Here is a 22,074-nt window from a genome sequence, read left to right as displayed (position 1 = left end):
AATGTCATGGTATGATAATTTACTAAGTACGTATCCTAAGGTATATAAAAAACACCACTTGCTGATAACGGCAGAATGCGCCTTCTCCAACTAACACTGTTAGTTGGAAGTGTTACAATCTAGCAATAAAGAACAAAGAACCTTGATTTCGACTCAGTCTGGTGTTTGACTCACTCATTCATGAACAAAGCAGACCTAACAGTATGTTACAACCTCTTTGCAAATATCAGTAACAAAGTTGGCTTCAGTAGTAGTGTAGAAAGTCAAAGCAACAAAGAAAACAGTGGAAGCAAGGCTTGACCCTTTCTTGAGTTGCTCACTTTACTGAGATCTTATTAAAGTTTTGCCTTGTCTCACAATTACCTCTATGTTTATATTCTGTGCCTCAAGTGATAAACCTAAAATTTCATTACTTTTTTGAAAGCGTTATTAACTCAAGAGACAATCATTTAGATTTTGCCAATCAACATCCAAATCATTCTATTTTTCCACAAGATTGAATCCATTTCTTCTTAGGATGAAATTCATAGATAGATTCTTAAATCAGAATGATCACATTGCACTAATTGTTGAATTCAATCTACCACAACTGACAATTTCATCAATATCCCCCTCTAGTTACCTTTGATTTTTTAGAAAATAGACCAAATTTCCTGGTTTGGTTCAATTGGCAAACATCAAAACAGAAGAGGCATAAAATTCATGACTATACCAAAACTATAAGATACTGACAAATAGGCATTCAACACCATTGTAGGCATTGGTTTCACATGGAGTTAACTCATTTCTCTGCATGGCATTTACCCAAAATCCTTGGAACCATGTCCTCTGAATAAGAGTTTAGCCTACCAAAAAAGTGACAGATTTTTGTGTAGCAGAATCCATCTTTTGATCACTCTTTTCAAAATGTAGCTGCCCACAAAATTCAAGCATTATTCTATATTTACTCTGTGATGGCATGCAAGCCTCAATCTGGAACAACAGGACCTCAATGGAACAAATCACAGTGCAGTTCAGTACCAAGCTGTTTCACCATCTCTTTTTTCCTTTTCAATGTTTATCACTGCCATTCACTTCCAACAAGAATGGAGCTAGTTTACAGTGTTACGAGCCCAGAGGGCCCCAAAACCCAGCAGCAATAGATATTCACCAAGAAAAATGGTTACTTAAGCAAAAGTTGCTTTTAATTATCTCTAAACATGAAAACAAAAATCAAACTTCAACTTGTCTCTATTGACTTACTCAACCTAACTTAACCCCCTTCTAATTCTAAATGCACGTGTATGTAATGTATGTGCAAGTTCAGAAAAGTTTTTGGATTCACAGTCCAACCTCACTTCTCAATCCTCCAAGTTCACTGGTTGCAGGCAATTCTTATACTATGCACAGAATCTTCACCGCAATGGACAAGAGGGAGATGCCTTGGTGGTTGTCACAAGATTGGCAGTCGCCTTTCCTCTTGTAGATGTGGACTATGCTGGCATTTTTCAGCTGTTGCAGGACCTGTCCTTTTTTCCACATGGATTGGAAGAGTACAGCAAGCTTTTGCGTCATGACAGGGCCTCCTGTTTTGTATACCTCAGCAGGGATTGCTGGCACTTTGCCACAGGAGAGTTTGCTTCACTGCCTGCCCGACTTCATCTACTGTGGGTGTAGGAAACTGAAGAGAGGGAATACTGGGCTACCTACTCAATTACTTGCCCTCCAGGAATGCTCTAGGCTGCTTGTGCCAAATCAATACCTCCCCCACACTATTGAAGTCAATTTTCTGTGATTCCCTTTCTCTGATGCTCTTCTCTTCCCCCCCCACCCCAAACTTCAAGCCTCCTTCAGGGAACATTCCAATCTGAACAGCCATCCCAGCTCACCACCCTCCCCAAACATACAAGGCTATCCTGCAGCATTCTCAGTCATAAACAGTAGGCTACACATTTATCCTTGTTTGTTCCACTAAAGTAAACCAAGTTAAGGAAATAATTCTGTTTAACATATGCAGGAATCTTGCACGCACACATTTTATTTTTAAATCAGGAACTGATAGAAACCCAAAGCAAATAGAACAATGTTTCCAACATTTTCTGTTTCAATTTCAGATTTATAGCTTATGCTGTTTTTCACTTCTGAAAATAAGCAATTTGATCAACATGTAAAATTATGAGAATCTGATCAACTTATATATTGATAAGCAAGTCAGGAGACAGACTGGAATCCGGAGTGGAATATAAACAGGTTGTGTTTGGAGGGGAGGGGGGGGGGGGCGGGGGGAGGTTGAAGAGAGAGGGATAAAATGTTGATGTTTCAGGTAAAGACCTTGTGCTTGTCCACCACCCTCCCCCCCCCCCCACCCCTACTGAATTCTTTAATAGTTTGTTACTTTGCTTCCTTAGTCATGATCCCACTAAACTCTGAAGCAGATATTGGAAGGATCAGAATTTAACAAAAAATCTTTAATCAAAGCTCCAAGGAAGAATGGTCAAACATTTGTTTTTTTTTAAAAACATAAACTCACCAGCTGAAAAAGTGGAAGAGGCACATCACATTTATGCCCATTGATATGTCACAACCCCATGAGGAACAAGATCAGAAAAGTGAATTACTTTCAAACCACATCTGGGTTGGGCACATCGGACAAACTAACTTCCATTCTTCCCACAATTTCCATAACTCTGGTTCAATGACTTACTCCCATTTTACCCGAGTAACCAACATGTAGTTTACATTAACCTGATTGATGATATTATTCCATTTAGATCACTTCATTAATTTACTTACCAACAGAAGCTAATGGTATCATTGCTCATCTTCTGACCATTAAATGCAACGCATGTAGCCAATAAATCACTGAAACATTTATTGAAATATAGCAAGAATCTATTGGTTGTACATAGGATTTTTTTTTTTAAAAGCGAACATTTGCAGGGTTAAGAAAAACATGCATTTGCAAAACAAATTTAAACATAATATTTTAGTCTGAGATCAAGAAACAATAACAAACAACTTCAGATCCACAATCGTAAAGATATTTAATTAGAACATGACATGGAAACGTACAAAAATTTGACCCTTCAAGTCTGCTTCAGCACTGATTAAGATTTTATATCCTAACACATTTTCCTGTATATCATTCAATTTCCTTCAATTGCTTCTCTGCTCAAATCTTCTTGATTATAAAAAGAACAATGCTTTCCTAATCTTGTTCTACACCTGCACATTGGATTTTAGTGATTTACAAGCACCATTCAACATTAAAATTACAATAACTCTTCCATTCCAAAAAATATTAACTATTTTATTCTGCATTGCCAATGTTCTTGCCCATTAACTCAGTTGAAGCTTTATATCTTCCTCTCAATTCATTATCCCTATTTTTAGTCACAATTTTTTTTTTTTAAAAAACAAATACACTGCAGATGTTGAAATAAAGCAGAACAAGACCTCAGAAACACTCAGGTCATGCAACATCTGTAGAAATGTTTCAGAAAAAAGTCTCAAACCTAAAACACAAAAATGTTCTTATTTTCAGCATTGTCTGTTTTTAATGTGAATTTCTAGTATGAAGCATTGACTTGGAAATATGGGCATTTGAACTTTCAATCAAATCTTTGCTATGGATTCTGAGTTGTTGGGGCACCAACATCAACCTTTGATATACCTCACAAATCACAACTTGTGAACCCAAGAAAGCAATTGACTCCCATTCTTTTCTTGGATTAATAACCACTTCACTATCCATATGAGTACATTAACCCCAACTTAGTGTTTTGTATTGGCCAACTCCTGTATGGCCCCATATCCAAAGGTTATGGAATACAAATATACCACATACTTTGATTTCCACCACCCTTATTCCCCACCTAATAGTCTCATCCCAGAAGTTATCAAACACTCATTTCTTTTCACAAATATATTTTGACCCTGGGTCAATCCCATCAATCTTCTCAAGATATTGATTTTATAGCTTTATGGATTCCAGCATTCTCCCTCCTACTGATAATAGATCTATGATTCCCATATCTCTCCTCCTCAGATCTGAAATAATGGGGTGACAATAACTGTCCCCCAATTCATGCCATCAGTTCCAAAGTTTGCTGAATTTTGGAAGATGATAAAAGAGCATTCATGTTCCGAATGGCAACCCTTTAAAGTATGAGGGTGCAGACTATCAAGACTCAAGTATTATTGAACTCTGGAAATGAAGTGATAAAATTATCAGCTGCATATCATATATTAACATGAGATGGATGATCAGGCATAAAATGAAAGATTCTGCAGCAAGTCCAATACAGCCTTCACTAACGAGACATCAATGCTTAAAGCAAATGATACCATATCATTTTGGACAATGAAGTGGTCTTGTTAATAAAATAGCAGAATTAGGGGAACATTGGCCAAACATTCTTAGCAGCAGAAAAAAAAGCATGGGGTATCACAATATGATGGAGTTCAATTTGAGATTTAACAAGGAGAAACTAAAGTCAGATGTGTTGGTATTTCAGTGGAGTAAAGAGAATTACAGTGTCATTAAAGCAGAATGGGTCAAAGTAGATTGGAGGGATGCTTTAGTAGGAAGATGAAAGAGCAGCAATGGATGGAGTTTCTTCAAAAATATAAAGTGCAAGATAAATATATACCCAAAGAGGAAATATTCAAATGGAAAGAAAAATGTCACAGTTGTGGCTGACAAGTCAAAGCCAATGTAAAAGAAAAAGAGAGGGCATAAAAGGGAGCAAAAATTAGCGGAAAGATGGAGGTTAAACAGGTTTATAAACTTGGAGGATACAAAAAGCTTCAAGTACAGTACAGCTCCGATTATCCAAAATGGTCAGGACTGCACCCATGTCTGATAAATGTTTTTTTTTTATATATGTAACTGGCCATTTTTTTTTAATATAAATCAGACCAGTTGCAACAGCAAATCACTTGTATCAGTGTTTAAACAACAACAAATGATAAGGGAAGGCTGTTTAAGCATGAAATATTGTTTAATTTGCACCAAAACACAACCTAATTCTACTCATATTCACAATGCTATCTTCAGACCCTTCCCCCCCCACCCCCCAACAAATCACAAAACCATCGAGGGCTCCTTCAGAATCAAAATGATAACTCAGACATGCACATGCTGGGTTTTAATTCCACACCCCCCTCCCCTCCCACAGCTGTGAAGCGAGTTCGGCGCCACAAAAAATTAGGATAAATGATTGTTTAAAAATAAATTCCTCATTCACCCTATATTTTTGGGAAGTGAACAGATTTTCAGATAAATTCAGATTTTTGATTGGTTTAGAAATCCTCATTTATCTAAGGTTTAATCAGAGTTATATTGTTTATAAAGAATATAAGGGAGGTGAGGGTAGATATAGGACCACTAGAAAATTATGCTGGAGAAAAAAATAGGAGGCAGGATGTGGCAGATGAACTAAAGGTGCATTTTGCATCAATCTTTACTGTACAAGACAGTAGCAGTGTGCCAGATGTCAAATGACATCAGGAAAGAGAAGTGAGTGCAGTTACTATTTCAAGGGAGAAGGTGCTCAGAAGGCGGAGGGTGGATTAAGTCCAAGGGTGGATAAGCCTCCTAGACAAGAAGGATTGCACCCTTGGGTCCAGAAAGAGAGAGCAGTAGAGATTGTAGAGGCACTGGTAAAAATGTTTCAGGAATCAATAGATTCTGCTATGGCCCCAGAGGACTGGAAGAAAAAAAAATTTCAAATGTCACCTCTTTATTCAGGAAGGGAGAGAGGTAGCAGAAAGGAAACTGTAGGCAGGTTTGCCTGACATCAGTGGTTGAGAAGATGTTGGAGTTGATTTTCAGGGATGAGATTATGGATTACTTGGAGGCACAATGATTAGGTTAGACCAAAGCCAGCATGGTTTCCTCAAGGGAAAAATCTTGCTTGACAAATCTATTCAAATTCTTTGAGGAAGTGACAAGCAGGCTGGATAAGGGAGATGTAGTGGATGTTGTGCATTTGACAATGCATGAGACTACAAAACAAGATAAGAGCCCATGGTACAACAGGAAACAAACTAGCTTAGGTAAAGCATTGGGGGATTGGCAGAATCTAGAGTTGGAAAACAAGGATCATATTCTGATTGGCAGCCAGTTGCTAGTGGTATTCCACAGGGGCTAGTGCTGGGGCCATGTTGTAGATTAATGATCTGGATTATGGAATAAATAGCTTTGTGGCCAATTTTGCAGATGATACAAAAGTAGATGGAGTAGGTAGAATAGAGGAAACATGGAGGCTGAAGAAGGACTTGGGCATATAGGAGAATGGGCAGAGAAGTAGTGAATGAAACACAATGTTAGAAAATGGGCAGTTGTGGCAGCTTGCCTAAGCACAGTTCGATCCAACCCAGAGTTGTGGTGAACTACTTATGACCATCTGCAAGCACTAACATGTGACTCATTAAAGCTGATGATGCATGGGCACCTAGGCCATCCACATGTAGGAGGTGCATGGCTCATTCATGGCAGAAGAGACTGAAGTCCAGAGAAGGAAGGGTTTAAGCACCTCGTACTTGCCGTTAGCCAGTGCAGGAAATCCATCATGTGACCTGTCTGCTGTTTAAACAAATTTCTCTAGAGCAATTGCTTGAAGACATCCACCTCATGCTAGCCAATGAGGATTTCAGCAGGCCCCCCCCCCCCCACAGGGTGGCCACCCACAAAGACATCCTGTGGTGCACAAAGCAGCAGGGTGGATGCTCCACTGAGATTAGTACTGCGTCACGTGCAAAAGCCAAGCCTCCACACACATTAGCAGTGAGGCCATACCCATCCTCAATCAGAGATGAAACCAGCACAGATTCTTGGGTGTTTATAGCACCAATAGTGGGGTTCCGGAGCCCAAGGTGCCAACCTCCATGTGTTTTTCATTGCACTCTCCCTATGGAATATTTTTTCTTTAGATAATGACTGGATCAGTACATCATACTTCCAGTTCAATTTCACCTGGTGTCACAAAATATTGTTAAAACATATTTACTTTCAAGAATAAATCTTTTTGTACCAAATGTCAATGTACTATTTGCCGTACCAATTGCTTGCTGAATCTGCACACCAACTTTCACATACAAGGAAAGTGACTGGACTTTAAATAAAATCAGCACCTTTGGATCACTTCTGATTTGAAAAAAATCTGCATTTGTTTACATTCTCATGGCCCACCCCCCATCACAGCAATCAAAATAATAGAAAAATAAAAGGGATGGAGAGAATTAGCTTTAAAACAAAGCAAGATCACTTCATTTACAGAGAAACCAGATGAGAATGGTTGTCCAGATGTTTCCTTTTTAAAGAAAGCAGCTCTAAATGAAGAGATGGAGAAGCAGTGGAAAAGGAATTCTATATTTGAAGGTACTTTTGCCAAATGTGTGATCAAATAAAGCAAGAGAAAGAAAAAGAGCCAGGATTAAGGACTGTTGTGTACAGATTTTCTTTTATACTATCAATAAGTGGCAATTCTGCTTTGCCCACAGGAAAAAGAAAGGATCTGTGTTGTGCGGTGATCGTCATTTGTACACTCCGACAATCAATCTGAAATCTTTTGAAATGCCTTTCACTGCATCTGAACCATGCTGCCATGTTCCAAAATTAAAATGTGTCAAACCTGAAATCCAGAATCTTAAAGTGAGATTTAAATCAAGAACTACACTTGCCTCTATAACACATTCACAATCTTAGTTCTGATAAAAGATCCACTTACCCCACCCCCCCACCGAAATAAGTTTGTCTTTCTTCAGATGTTGTCTCACCAAATCGAGTTACTAGCATTCCTGTTCATTTTGTTTTACATTTTCAAAAGATAATCCCCACAAAGTCACAAATCTTAAAAATTTATTTGAATAAGCATTCTCTTTATATTCTTATAACTTGAAAAGTTTTGTAAAAGATGAAACTTACATTTTATTCATATCTGAGTAATTTCTTCATTTCTCTTACATTCTTCAGCAAGGTAAAAGTAATCATGCAACAGGATACCATTTTCTCATCTCTAGCTTCTAACCTGATGTAATTTTATGAACTTGCCATTTTCTTTCTGAATGCCGAAAGCTCTCTTCTATAAACTTTCCATAGAAACATAGGTGTAGGAGTAGACCATTTGGCCCTTTAAACCTACACCACCATTCATTATGATCATGGCTGATCAGTACCCAGTTCCTGCCTTCTCCCCATACCCCCTAATCCCCTTGGCCACAAGGGCTAAATCTAACCTACACTTAAATATTGACAAGGAACCAGCCTCAACTACTTCCTGTGGCAAAGAATTCCACACATTTACCACTCTCTGAGAGAAGAAATTTTTCCTCATCTCAGACCTAAAAAAATTCCCCCTTATCCTTAAACTATGGCCCCTGGTTCTGGTTCTCCCCAGCATTGGAAACAACCTTCCTGCGTCTAGTCTGTCTCAACCCTTAAGAATTTTATGTTTCTATAAGATCGCCCCCCAATCTTCTAAATTCCAGAGAATACAAGCCGAGTCTATCCAACCTTTCTTCATATGCGAGTCCCTCCATCCCCAGTATCAGCCTAGTGAACCTTCTCTGCACCCTCTCCAAGGCAAGGATATCCTTCCTCAGATAAGGTGATCAAAACTGCATGCAGTACTCCAGGTGTGGTCTCACCAAGGCCCTGTACAGCTGCAGCAGGATCTCCCTACTCCTGTACTCAAATCCTCTCACTATGAACGCCAACATACCATTCACCCTCCTCACCACCTGCTGCACCTGCACGCCCACTTTCAACGACTGATGCACAGCAACACCCAAGTCTCGCTGCATCTCCCCTTTTCCTAAAGAGATACCATTTAAATAAATGGTGGATAGCACCTTTAGTGAGTTGGTCACACCACTGTTTCAGAGGGTAGAGAAGGGACTGGGTGACCAACAGTAAGAATAGTAGGAAGGTAGTGCAGGAGTCTCCTGCAGTCATCTCCCTGCAGAATAGATATGCTGTTTTGGATGCTGTTGGGGGAGATGGCTCACCAGGAGTAGGCAGCAGTAGCTAGGTTCATGGCACCATGGGTGATGCTGCTGTCCAAGAGGGCAGAAAAAAGAGTGGTAGGGCAATAGTCATAGGGGATTCCATTGTAAAGGGAATAGATAGGAGTTTCTGTGGCTGCAAACGAGACTCCCAGATGCTGTGTTGCCTCCCTGGTGCAAGGCTCAAGGATGTCTCTGAGTGGCTGCAGGACATTCTGGAAGGGGAGGGAGAACAGCCAGCTGTTGTGGTCCACATCGGTACCAACATAGGAAAAAAAGGATGAGGTCCTACAAGATGAATTTAGGGATTTAGGAAGTAAATTGAGGAATAGAACCTCAAAGGTAACAATCTCTGGATTGTTATCTGTGCCACAAGCTAGTCAAGAGTAGAACACAAGAGAGCTAGAATGAATTTGTGGCTTAAAAGGTGGTGTAGGAGGGAAGGTTTCAGATTCTTGGAACTGATTCTGGGGCAGATGGGACTGGTACAAACAGGACGGTGTGCATCTGAGCAGGGCGGGACCAATGTTCTTGGGGGTTTGTTTGCTAGCGCTGTAGGGGATGGTTTAAACTAATGTGACAGGGGAATGGAACCAAGTCCAGAGAGGTGTAAAATGAGAATAGAAGCAAAGGGTAGCAAGGTGAAAAGCATTAGTGGCAGGCAAGTAAAAGCAAGGGGAAAAAAATATCAAAAAGAGCTATTTATTTACATAAAGCTAAAAGGGATAAGAGTGGGACTAAAGAAAGGCTGAAGGCTTCATGTCTCAATGCGAGGAGCATTTGTAATAGTTTAATTTTTCACCAACCCTAATACATTCAAGGCTTTCTTAAAAACATTGCTCTTGAAATTTGCCTTACTAAAAACTCAGGTCTCCAAATTTACTTTGTTTCCTCCATTCTATTTTTCCTTTTAGAATCCACACATTTTGAAATCTAAAGGACAGCATCTAATGCCATCTCATTTCTCTTCACAATTTTCAACTCTTTCCATTTTAAGACTAAAACCTCTAACCCAGTGGCTCTCAACCTTTTTCTTTCCACTGCATACCAGTTTAAGTATTCCCTCTGCCACAAGTACTCTGTGATTAGTCAGAGATTGCTTAAGGTGGTATGTGAGTGGAAAGAAAAAGGTTGAGAACTATTGCTTCAAACAATATTTCAAACCTGAAAACCAGAACATTATTGTAAAGATTAAATTTGAATGGATTTACCAAGAATACATAGGAATATTTATTAAAATCACATTATAAACTCTATGAAGTGTTATCAGATATTTTTCATGTGTGGAAGCATTAGACACCACCAATTAAGAAGATATATACATTTTTTGGTGAAGTACATCTAGAAGGCCTTTAAAGTACTATTTAAATTTGTGGATTTAAACAGATCTTGCTTCATTATTTCAATTAATGGATTTTCTCTGTTTATTAAACACTCACCATCAGCTGTGACAACTTCCAAATTAAATTAGCAAGAAAGTTATTCTCTGTGATAGGAAATTATGTTCTCCTTGGAAAAAAAGGTCACTCCATAAACTCAGATTACTCTGACACAGGGATTTTAAAAACAAAGCCTAAGCATCAATAACAATATTTTGGCCTTTTCTCCTCTTCAAAATGAGCTCAGGGGAAAAAAAAATCATGTTGCTTACCCAAATGGAATTGCTCTGCACATCATTCTCTTCAAGGTTGTCTGAAACTCCTTGAGATAGATTCTAGTCCTCAGTACCAGGTCTCATCAATTTGCCTGACTGGCTGCTTTATAGTGTTACAGATCAACCCTACTTGTCTATTTAATTATCAAGTCTCTCACAGGGGATTGACTTAATTCCAATATTCCATTACCAACTTGACCTTAAATGGATCATGGTTGCCTTTGCCTGCCAGTTGCCAGTAATTGACAATTAGACAAATAAGATTGATTTTATTTTTAGCACAACCTTTTTTATTAATTTTAATTGAACAATTAATTTAAACAAATGTAATCTTCTATTTGAATCCAAAGCCTCACTAGGAAAGGCAAAGAATTATGTATTTGATCATTACTATAGGAGGCACCTTGAAATGTTTAATTACCTTTTTCTGAGATATAACTGTTGGTTCAGTTCCTCTCAGATAGTGAGCAACACAATTATTTGCTGTCTTCTGACTGTAATGTAAAAATAAATCATGCCACACCTTAAGCTGCAACATTCTTAATGATCAATCAAAGTAGGCGACATATTTATATTGCCCCATGCTAAATTCAAAAAATGCCTGTAATAGATAGCATTCTAAGAACCTTCTCCAGATCTAGTTCAGATTGAAGACCTTTCTCTCTCATTAGGTTAGTGTTTAAGACCATGGAATCATTCATAAAGGCAGAGATGAGAGGAGGAAATTTTTAAGGCAGTATGGATAGATAATGATAATACATTTATTATATATTTTGCCAACGTTCACAAAAACTGAAATGTTTGTGGCAACTGAACTGGTACTTTTTAAAAAGACTAAAACAAATGAAAACAATTATAATAGTAAACGTAAATGAATTAAAAAGAGACAATAACTACAAAAAATCATAAATGCTTTAAAAATTATAAATAATAAAATAAAACACAATTTGAAAGTGAGGGGTGGCACAGTAGTTCAGATGCAGTAAGCATTGCTGCCTCACTGTTGTAGCAACTTGGATTCCATCCTGCCCTTGGATGCTACTTGTGCAGCTTCCAGACACAGTTTGAAGGTGCTCTGGTAGGTTAATTGGCCACAGGAAATTTGCCCTGAGTATGGTAAGTGGCAAAAGAATGAGTGCAGTGTGGAGGAGTTGCAGTTACAGGGAAATAAAAAAGGGGATTGGACTAATAGGTTTGCTCTGTTAAGAGCTGGCATTGACCGGATGGTTAAATTGCTTCCTTCAGTAATTAGGTATGGGTGAATGGTTGCTGTGGTTGGTGGAAGCTGAAACTGCAGTCAGATCAGTTATGATTTTATTGAATTGTGAAGCACAGGGCCAAATTACCTTCTTCTTTGTATGTCCTTAGCACCAGCCATGAATCGCTAATCTAAGAATCTCAGATATGAGCTATATCAGTGCAAGCAATGCACAATTTGCTTCACTGATTCCTTAAATGACTAATATAGAGAAAGAAGCACATGTTATGGGTCTTGATGTGCCTGGTATCATAGCAGAGCCCATTTCCCTCAAACATTTCACTTAATCCAGGACCTTGCTTGTGAGTGTGCATTCCTTTGCATACTTCAAAGATCCAGACTAAATTGGTTTGGAATTTACTCATACATGGAATGTGAATAAGATGAGGATCTCTTGGGACCTTGTTATTGAAGAAAAATGAGAAGAACCACAGACACATTTTCCCCTTTGCGACAGTGCCAAAGAAATGTATCCGAGGTAAAATTATCATTAGCCACAACCTCAAATCAATAACTTTGACAAGTAGCCCTTTTGTGTACCAGTTAATACTCTCAAAACTACTAATAGCACTGGATCATAATACTACATGTTAGGACAAAACTTGTTTATTTGCGGTTTCTCCACTGTAAAATATATGACCCCCATTAACTAAACAAATATAGATTATATATTTAATTTAGATTTTACAATATTTATGACTTTGCAACTATCCGAATATTTCTACCATTGTCATTGTTTGCTGATACTTTGACACTCATTCATCAGTTAAATTAGTGCTGTATTGTATTATTTATTTTCTTTGGTGTGATAATGGCACATGTTTCCTTGGAAAATTTGAGTGTGTAATGGCAACTTTTCAAAGTATGGCAACTATATTTTAATATTTCTAATGGTTCTTTCAAATTCTCTTAGAATTTCATTCATGTAATGATTCTCTTGCAGTGATTTATTCCCCTCCTGGAATTGGATATTTAATAAGCACATTCAAATAGGGACCATTTGTAGAATCACTTATGAAGTAGATGCCAACTTTGGAAATTTGGAATATTGTTCCATTGTGGAGACGTATGTTGTCCAGTGATAATATTTTGAAATACTGAACTCATATCAGTGCTTTGTATTATCAACTTCAGACATTAAATACTCAACAAGTAAAGCAAGTAGCTTCCTGTTAACAAAATTTCAATAAATTGATTGCAATTTATTTATAGTTCTTACTTAACACCAGACAAAAGAACTAAAATGATTAAAGTTCTCCATTCTGGTATAATCAGTGAAACAATTGTAAATCACACCTAAATTTGCATATATTTTTAACTTTGCTTATTTTCCTTAAATTTATAATCAATCTTATTTGCATATTGTTACATGCAAAATTTCCAATTAACCAATGCTATGAATTTATAGATATTTAAATATATTCATTGATGTATTTCAAAGTAATAATTTGGTGATTTGATTACTATAACTGCAGATACATTTCTCATGAACATAAGTAAGTTTAATTGCAGTGCCAATATACCATCTTTGCGTAAATTGGTTTGAAATGACTGAAAATTACATTTAGCAAAAGATTAACACAGCTATCTCCTGGTTATTTGGAGTAAAGCAACGGTATTATGGTAAATTCATAATTTTATATACAAAGATTTCTTTTAAAAGATGGTCCTATTAGTATTCTTGCCCCTAAGGCACCCTTTTAATTGTTGGAAAGATGACTAATTTGTGCAAGAAGCAGTATTGTAATTCCAAAAGTGATCAATTCATTCTGGGGTGCAGCCAGTTTTATGGCCCTCTTTATCGCAAGATGTTTATTAATACTGTAGCACAAAAATTATGAAAACTTAAATGGTAGCTAATGCAATTTGTACATAAATTTCTGTTACATTGGTTATAGAGGAATTATCTAAAGTAAAATATCAGGTTCAAATTTCATCATCTAAGTATAATTGAAGAGTTAACATTTGATTCAGTATTTAGTCATCTTAAAACTCAAAAAGTGCTGAAAGGCTGCAATTTCCCAAATGTTTTCTTAATTGATGAAGCTGTAGAATATCTTCATATTTTCACTTGGTGTTCCACCATGACCTTTCATTCAAGTTATTCTGTGTGTCCAATAACTAGGATTACGTTTGTGTTATATTGACTTGTTACAGTCTAATTTGCTCATTGGAGACATTGAATAGTAGAATCACAAAATAATAAACCACAGGAGACCATTCTATTTATTGTTTTGTGCCAGAATTCTATCCATTTTTTTTCCATTTTCTGCCTTTCTTATTATCTTGAAATTCTCTTTAATTTCTCTGTAAATTATTATTGAATGTGCTTCTAAACTCTTTCTCAGATAGTGTCCCCCAAACATAGGAGGCTCCCAGATGGTATGTTGCCTCCCAAGTGCCAGGGTCAGGGATGTTTCTGATTGAGTTCATAGCATTCTAGAGGGGGAGGGGGAGTAGATGGATGTGTGGTCCATATGAGGTCCAATGACATAGGTAGGAGTAGAGATGAGGTCCTGAAGAGGGAATAAAGGGAGAGAGGAAAGAAGTTAAAAAGCAGGACCTCAAGGGTGGTCATCTCAGGATTGCTGCCTGTGCCACACACTAGAGAGGGTAGGAACAGGAAACTGTGGCAGATGAATGTGTGACTGAAGAGTTAGTATGGGGGGCAGAGGTTAAGATTTGTGGATCATTTGGGATCTTTTCTAGGTAAAGTCTGACCTGTACAAAAAGGATGGGCTGCACCTGAACTGGAGGGGGATCAATATCTTGGTGGACAGTTTTGCTAGCGCATTTGGGAGGATTGAATCTAGTTTGGCAGGTGGGCGGGTATCAGAATGTAAGGGCAGAAATTAGGGTAGAAGACAAAAGCATGATGCTAGGTGCTCTGAGTTGGCGAGGAAGGATATGCAGGGGACAAAACATAAAGGTAGCCAGTTAGATGATTTTAAATTTGTCTATTTCAATGCTAGGAGTATTAAGAATAAAGGGGATGAACTTCAAACAGTATGTGGAATTACAATGTTGTGGAGATTACTGAAACTTGGCTGGAAGAATGGCAAGATTAGCTGATGCAGGTATCTGGGTTAGATGTTTTTAAAAAGAATAAGATTGGAGGTAGTAAAGTGTGGGGGGGAGTAACATTATTGGTCAGGGATAGTATTGTGGCTATAGAAAGGGAGGATGCTGTCAGAGTGTACACTGAGTCATTATGGGTGGAAGTCAGAATAGAAAGGGAGTTGTCACTGTGCTGCAAGTAGTCTATTGTCCTCCAAATAGCCATCAGGACATGGAGGAGCAGATAAGAAGGCTGATTTTGGAATGGTGTGGGAAATATAGGATTGTAGTTATGGGTGATTTCAACTTCCCCAATATTGACTGGCACCTACTGACTGCAAGATGGATAAATGGGGCTGAATTTGTCAGGTGTGTACAAGAAGGATTCCTGACATAATATGTGGACCAGCCAATGAGAGGAGAGGCCAGACTGGATTTGGTTCTGGTAATGAAACTGGTCAGATGGTGGACGTCTTGGGCGAGGGGAGGGTGGAGGGTCAGGGAGCATTTTAGTGACATGGCTATGCAAAAGGATAAAAACAGTCAAACTGGGAAAGTGCTTAACTGGGGAAGAGCTAATTATGAAAAGATGAGGCAGGAACCTGAGAGAATAAATTGTAAACAGATGTTTAAGGGTGAAAGTACAGAAGTAATGTGGAGGAAGTTTAGCACCTTTACAGCGCCAGCGATAGGGACTAGACCATGTTTTGAATCCCATGCTGTTTGTGCGTTCTCCCTGTGTCTGTGTGGGTTTTCTCTGGGAGTTCCAGTTTCCTCCCACCATTCAAAATGTATCAGGAGTGTAGGTTAATAGAATGTAAATTGGGCGGCATGGACTCGTGGGCTGAAATAGCCTGTTAAAAAAAAATTATTTTCCTTAGCCTTAGTTACACTGATGGGAACTCAATGGTTTCTGATGTCTTCAATTAATTAAAGTCTTAAGTGGGGTTAAACAAGATCATTTACAGATGCTGGTGTTGAATGCAATGCACAAACGTGCTGAAAAAACTCAGCAGGCCATGCTTAGGAAGCAAAAGATGTTTGGTTCAGGTCCCTTCATTAGGTATCAACAAGCCAACAAATAAGAGATCATAGGTGGATAACCTGTGCTTCTCTCCCTGCCCCTTCCTCCCTCTCCTCTTTCCCCCTCCCACCACCTTTTTAATCAGATGTCTGCCTGGTTTTGCTTATACCTAACAAGGCCTCAGGCTCAAAACAACAGTTTCTCTTTGCTTCCTATGGATGCTGCGTGACCTGCTAAGTTTCTCCAGCATATATGCGTATTGCACTTGGTCTTTACTCTGGTCTAATCAAGCTCTCGATCATCTTGTCCAAACCATTGACATTCCTGAGATTTAGAACATAGAAAAATGCAGCGCTGTACAGGCCCTTCATCCTATATGATTCGCAGAATTCACTGCAAAGCATCAGCTGGGGCATAGTAGCATTTTATAAAATGTTAGTGTTGCCCTTTGGTACATTATATCTCTTTGTGGGGGGAGTGGGGGGGGTACAAGTATCCCCTATACATTCTTTGAAAGCATCTCAACAGTGGATGACTAACTTCCGCTGTCTCCAGCTACAAAAAAAGTAAGAACTTTAAACAGATGGACAGCCCTATCCATTGGTGCTCAAAAATCAATGAACATCTATTTTCTTTTAGAATTAATAACTGAGCATCTATTGCCTTCTGAGTGGAGAAATAATAATGATAATGAATTTATTGTCATGTACATTGTACAATATACCGATGCACCAGCATTTTTACTTATGCAGCCGAACAGATGAAAAAAAAGTCTTCTAATTTGTCCTAAGTGCCTGAATATTTTATCCTAAGACCGTGAGTTGCAAGACAGCAGATACTGCATTTATTCCAACTGCTATCTGAAGCACTTTAAAAATTTATGCATTTCACTGCTTCTCAGTGCCATTCTTCTTTGCTGTACCATTGACTGTATTCTCTTTTTAAGTCAAGCCAGTTGCAAATCAATTCTTTTTTGGTCTCTAATTGGCTTTGTTCTTTTCTCCTAATGTTTATATATATATATTTCAAAAGATCCTCATGGAATATATTACGTTACCCATTCTCATAACGTTCATTTGCCTTCTTAGTTGCTTTACAGCATTTCCATTGTGCCTTCCATTTGATCTTTTGTTTCATGATGGACCTCAAATTAATCAAAAAATCCTTTCCATTTTATTTTGATTTCCATGATCTGGAATTTCTGCAGCATTATAATGATATATGAAAATAGGAGCAGATGTAGACTCATTACCCCTCAAGCCTACCTCATCATTCAAAATAGCATGCCTGATTAGGCCCAGACTTCATTTCTGTAACAGCTCTCTTTCAAAAATGTGTCTACTTCCTTTTTATACATCCACAATGATCTTGCCACAGTCCTCTTAAGGTAGAGAATTCCAGACCTTCTCAACCCTCTCACGTAGTTACTATGCTCCCCAATCTCGTAACAATGCCTACTTATTTGAGATTCTCATACCAATAGAAACATCTTAATATTTGGCCAGTCGTGTTCCTCGAAAATGTTGATGGTTCAATAAGATCACTTCTCATTCTGCTAAACTCCAAAGAATGAAAGTTGAATTTCTTTAGCTGATAATGATGCTGAATAACCTTGAAATTAGCCTACTGAATCTCTTTTAGATTGGCTTTAATGCCAAAATGGCCTTTTATAAATAAGGGGACCAAAATTGTTCACAGTATTTCAAAAATGGGCTCTCCGTAACCCTTTCATGTTTTCCTATCTCTAAATGCCAAACTTTTGCAATAAGATTCTATATGTCTTTCTACCTAATTTCTGCTTGCTAACATTTTGTGATTTGTACATAAAAACACCCTTTCATCTGTAATCTTTCTCTGTTTAGGTAATGGTCCCATTTTAGATTACTCATGACCTCATACTTCTCCACATTTAATTCCATTTGCTAAGCTTTTACCAAGTCACTCAATTTAATTATATTCTGCTTCCGAGTAAAAATATTCTCATCACCAGATGTGCTTCCATCTGTTTTTATATTATCAACAAACTTGGCTATCTGATACCCTGTCTCTTCTCCAGGTCAGTAATATAAATCTGTTGATAATTTCGGGCTAAGAACTGATCCTTGGACACTCCACTAGTTACATCTTTCAAACCTGAGAAAGACCTATTTATATGTGATAATCAATTTTCAATCCATGCCATCACACTTCCCTCAATTCCATGAATATCATCTTTTTATGTAGCACATATCCAAATGCCTTTGAAAAAAATCAAGTTTACTACATCCACACAATCTTCTCTAGTGATTCCGCTTGTTGCATCTTTGAAAATTAACCATTCACTAAACCATGTCAACTTGATTTGATTGCAACAAGCATCTTTAAATGACTTGCTATTTCTTCCTTGATTATTGGGCGGCATGGTTGGCATTACAGCGCCAGAGACCCATGTTTGAATCTGGCACTTCCCTGTGTCTGCATGGGTTTCCTCTGGGTGATCCGGTGTTGGGTAAAAACATCATGAGCTGGGAATGTAGAGGGAGTCACCCAGTGCTGGGGCGTAACAAGATGCAGTTGTGACCTTGTACTCTCAAGATAAGAGTGGGGATGACAAATTGATGTGCAGGAAACTAGCAGAGAAGGATAGCAACAGTTTATTCATTGGACAATGTCATGGTATGATAATTTACTAAGTACGTATCCTAAGGTATATAAAAAACACCACTTGCTGATAACGGCAGAATGCGCCTTCTCCAACTAACACTATTAGTTGCAAGTGTTACAATCCGGCAATAAAGAACAAAGAACCTTGATTTCGACTCAGTCTGGTGTTTGACTCACTCATTCATGAACAAAGCAGACCTAACACCTTACTCACACCTTTCAAAACTTATATAGGTTTTAGGTTAATTTGGGTATATGGGCAGAAAGGCCTAATAATGTGCTGTATGTCTAAATTTAAATATAAATGTAAAATTCATCATCTTGCCAACAATGGAGGTTAAGCTAATAGGCATAACACCCCTCTTATCTTCCTCCCTTCTTGAATAACTGAGTCCTGTTTGTGGTTTCCTAATTCGCTGATACTTTCTTTTGCAACTCTTTCCTGTAGATGCAGGCCATCGGGTTCTGGATTGGGATCTTTGCAATGTTTTCCACTTGTAAGACTGATGCAAAGTATTGATTCACATAATCAACCATAATTGTACAGTAGGCATTAAATCATACTCATGTGTTACTGTTTGTGCAACCAACTTATTTTTTGTTCAGAAATAAAACATGAAAATCTGCAAACACCGTGGTTGAAGTAAAAACACAAAGCTGGAGAAACTCAGCAGATCAAGCAGTGTCCTTTAGATAAAAATACATAAGGGTTTGAGCCCTTCACTAAGATATGGAAAAATGTCAGTAGGCATCCAAACAAAAGAATAAGGAGGAGGGGTAGCTATAAAGGCAGGAGGTGATAGGTGGAGAAGGGAGGGGAGGGGGAACAGCAGCGATCTAGGGGAGGTGGTGTGGCTGGGATAAGGGAGGAGTAATGGAGAGAGGAGAACTGGAAAGAGGAAGGGAAGGGGGTGGAAGGGGAAGAGGAGAGCAGGCTAGCAGAAACTGGAAAAGTTGATGTTAATGCCATTTGGCTGGAGAATGCCTAGACAGAAATCATGGCTTTGACTTTTTATCCTTTTTAGATACTCCAAGTTTATTTTCTGCCACATACTTCTGCTCATACTTTATGGCTCTTCCAGTCACTTCTTGATTTCCATTTTCCCCTTGCTCTGTTATCAATACACTCACATAAACTTCCCAACACATTATGTTGCCTTCTTACTGTTCAGTCTGGCCTTAAGGTAACTAGTGAGAACTATTGCTGAAGCTAAGGTACAAAATGAGGACAGTTGAGCACAAATAGAAATTCCATGATTTTTTACAGTAATTTTAGGACAGGAAATGGTGGGGCTACCTGTCGTGTATTTTCCCTTTGAAAATAACATCACTCAAGAGAGGTTTTATTTATGTCATTATTAATTTGAAGATTGGGCCAAACCAAAATTCTCCCCACAATGCACCATGCAACTGACATCACGCGCGAATGCGTGTTCCCATAACACTCTGCATTCCTGATATCACACGCACATGCACGTTCCCATAATACTCTTGCCCCTCAAGCACATGTTTTGCACTTATGGGTAAATAAGTATAAAGTTAAAATGAACGATACTGACACTATATAGAATTTAACAATGTTAACATGACAGAGAATTTAACTATAACTTCCACTAATGATATTAACCATGATCCCATGCTACTGGAAGCATTTAAAATCTTAAAGTCTTAAGTTGCCACCCATAGTACATTTGAGATGCACTGAATAAAATCTTTAAGTCACTGCACATAGTCCCTTAGATGTACTGGAGGGTGTCTTTCTCTCTTGGATCTTCTTGAGGATAAAGAACACCGAGCCAGAGTATGACTTTTCAACTCTTCAGGAACAGATAACTTCTCCTCACTGCCTGGCACTACTAGCTGTGTGACCAGTATTTGACCGGCATCTTGCTCCTGTGCCGCTGGTACTGGGGTTATCTCAGGGGCATCATCGTTGGGTTGTGCCCAAATTGGAACATCCAGGGGAATCTTCTGCAATCGGAATGGAAATGGAATGCTCAGTTTCTCTTAATGGTCGATGTGTTATTTCCATATCTTGCCCTCCACTAGTACCGAATATGAACATGGACTTTGTTTCTTTAGGAACATGCCTCTTATCCACGTTTCTTTATTCTCCCGGCAATCCCTTACAAATACTCTTTCTCCGATCTCAAGACTTTTTGTTGGCTTACTCGGGGATGTTGTTGTTTGAATATGAAGTCTGTTGTTTGCGTGCACTGCAGTAAATCAGGTTCTCAAGTTGCGTCCAAACTTCAGGTCTGCCAGTATGCATTTTGTAGTGGAGTGCAGTGTTGTTCTGTATGATAACAGAAAGTCTGCAATTTTTTGGTTCCATAATATTTTACATAACTCCTTTGCTTTCATTGCTCTTTTAAATGTCTGCACAAAGCGATCAGCTTTCCCATTAGTACTAGGATGGGAGGGTGCAGATAATATGTGAGATATTGTTGCCTCACAGAAACTGCTTGAATGCATCTGACACAAATTGAGGTCCATTGTCTGAAACCAGTTCTATGGGGAATCCATACCCTGTAAAACACACCTCATAATTTCTCAATTGTTTTTTTTTCCATTGTTGTCTGCATTGGAATGATTATAGGCCATTTGGAGTGTGCATTCATGATAATCAGAAAATTTTCCCCCCTAAATGGACCAGGGAAATCAATGTGAATTCAGTGCCATGGTTAGATGTCCATTTCCATGGGTTAGCTCTGGCCTGGGGTGCCTTTGGTTGTATTTCTTGGCAGATGTGACATCTCTGTATCATTTGTTCAATGTCACTGTCCATCGATGGCCACCAGACATGTGTGTGAGGCAGCACCTTCATCCGGAAAATTCCTGGATGATTGGTGTGAAGCTCTTTTATCATGGCCTCTTGCCATTTCTTGGAGATGATGGTTTTTGTTCCTCACAACAGGCAACTCCCTTCAATTTTGCTGCGTGTGATAAGCTTTCATTTCGGAGGTAATACTGTCGGCCTCTGGCCACTCATTCAAGGTGAAGTATAGAATCTTTGAGAGTGTAGCCTCTTTCTGAACCTCTTTGCTGAAATAGGCAAGTGGTGAAGTTGTTCCTGGTTGATCGCTGTGGCTTCCGCCATCCAATTAGTGTCCCTTTCCACCTGTTCTGTCTCAGACAGAGTTAAGCATGATAATGCATCCGCATGGCCATTCTTGTCTGCTGGACGATGCTTTTTTAAAAAAAAAATTTAATTTTTCACACTATGAACCATATTAATCAAAATACACACAAACATTTCCCTCTTGAATATACACAGTGGCATTTTCTCCCCTTTTCCCTCCCCCTCCCTTCCCACCCCCCTCCCTACCCACTAAACATTCAACATATACAATACAATAAACAATGTCATCACACAATGAAAATAAACAAGAAAATTGTGTCATCTACTTTTACACACTGGGTCAGTTCATTTCATCTTCTTCTCATTCT

At 38.4% G+C, this 22,074-nt stretch overlaps 1 protein-coding gene across 1 annotated transcript in view; it reads left to right on the top strand.

Moving 5' to 3' along the window:
- The window catches only part of LOC138762031 (G-protein coupled receptor 39-like), a 113,410-nt gene that overhangs the window by 24,227 nt on the left and 67,109 nt on the right, over positions 1 to 22,074 (top strand). The window lies entirely within an intron of this gene.

The sequence above is a fragment of the Narcine bancroftii genome, chromosome 4 (genome assembly GCF_036971445.1).
Source record: "Narcine bancroftii isolate sNarBan1 chromosome 4, sNarBan1.hap1, whole genome shotgun sequence".
In the NCBI taxonomy this organism is placed as follows: Eukaryota; Metazoa; Chordata; class Chondrichthyes; order Torpediniformes; family Narcinidae; genus Narcine; species Narcine bancroftii.
Note: the sequence above shows the minus strand (reverse complement) of the source record. Positions and strands in the feature narration are given on the sequence as shown.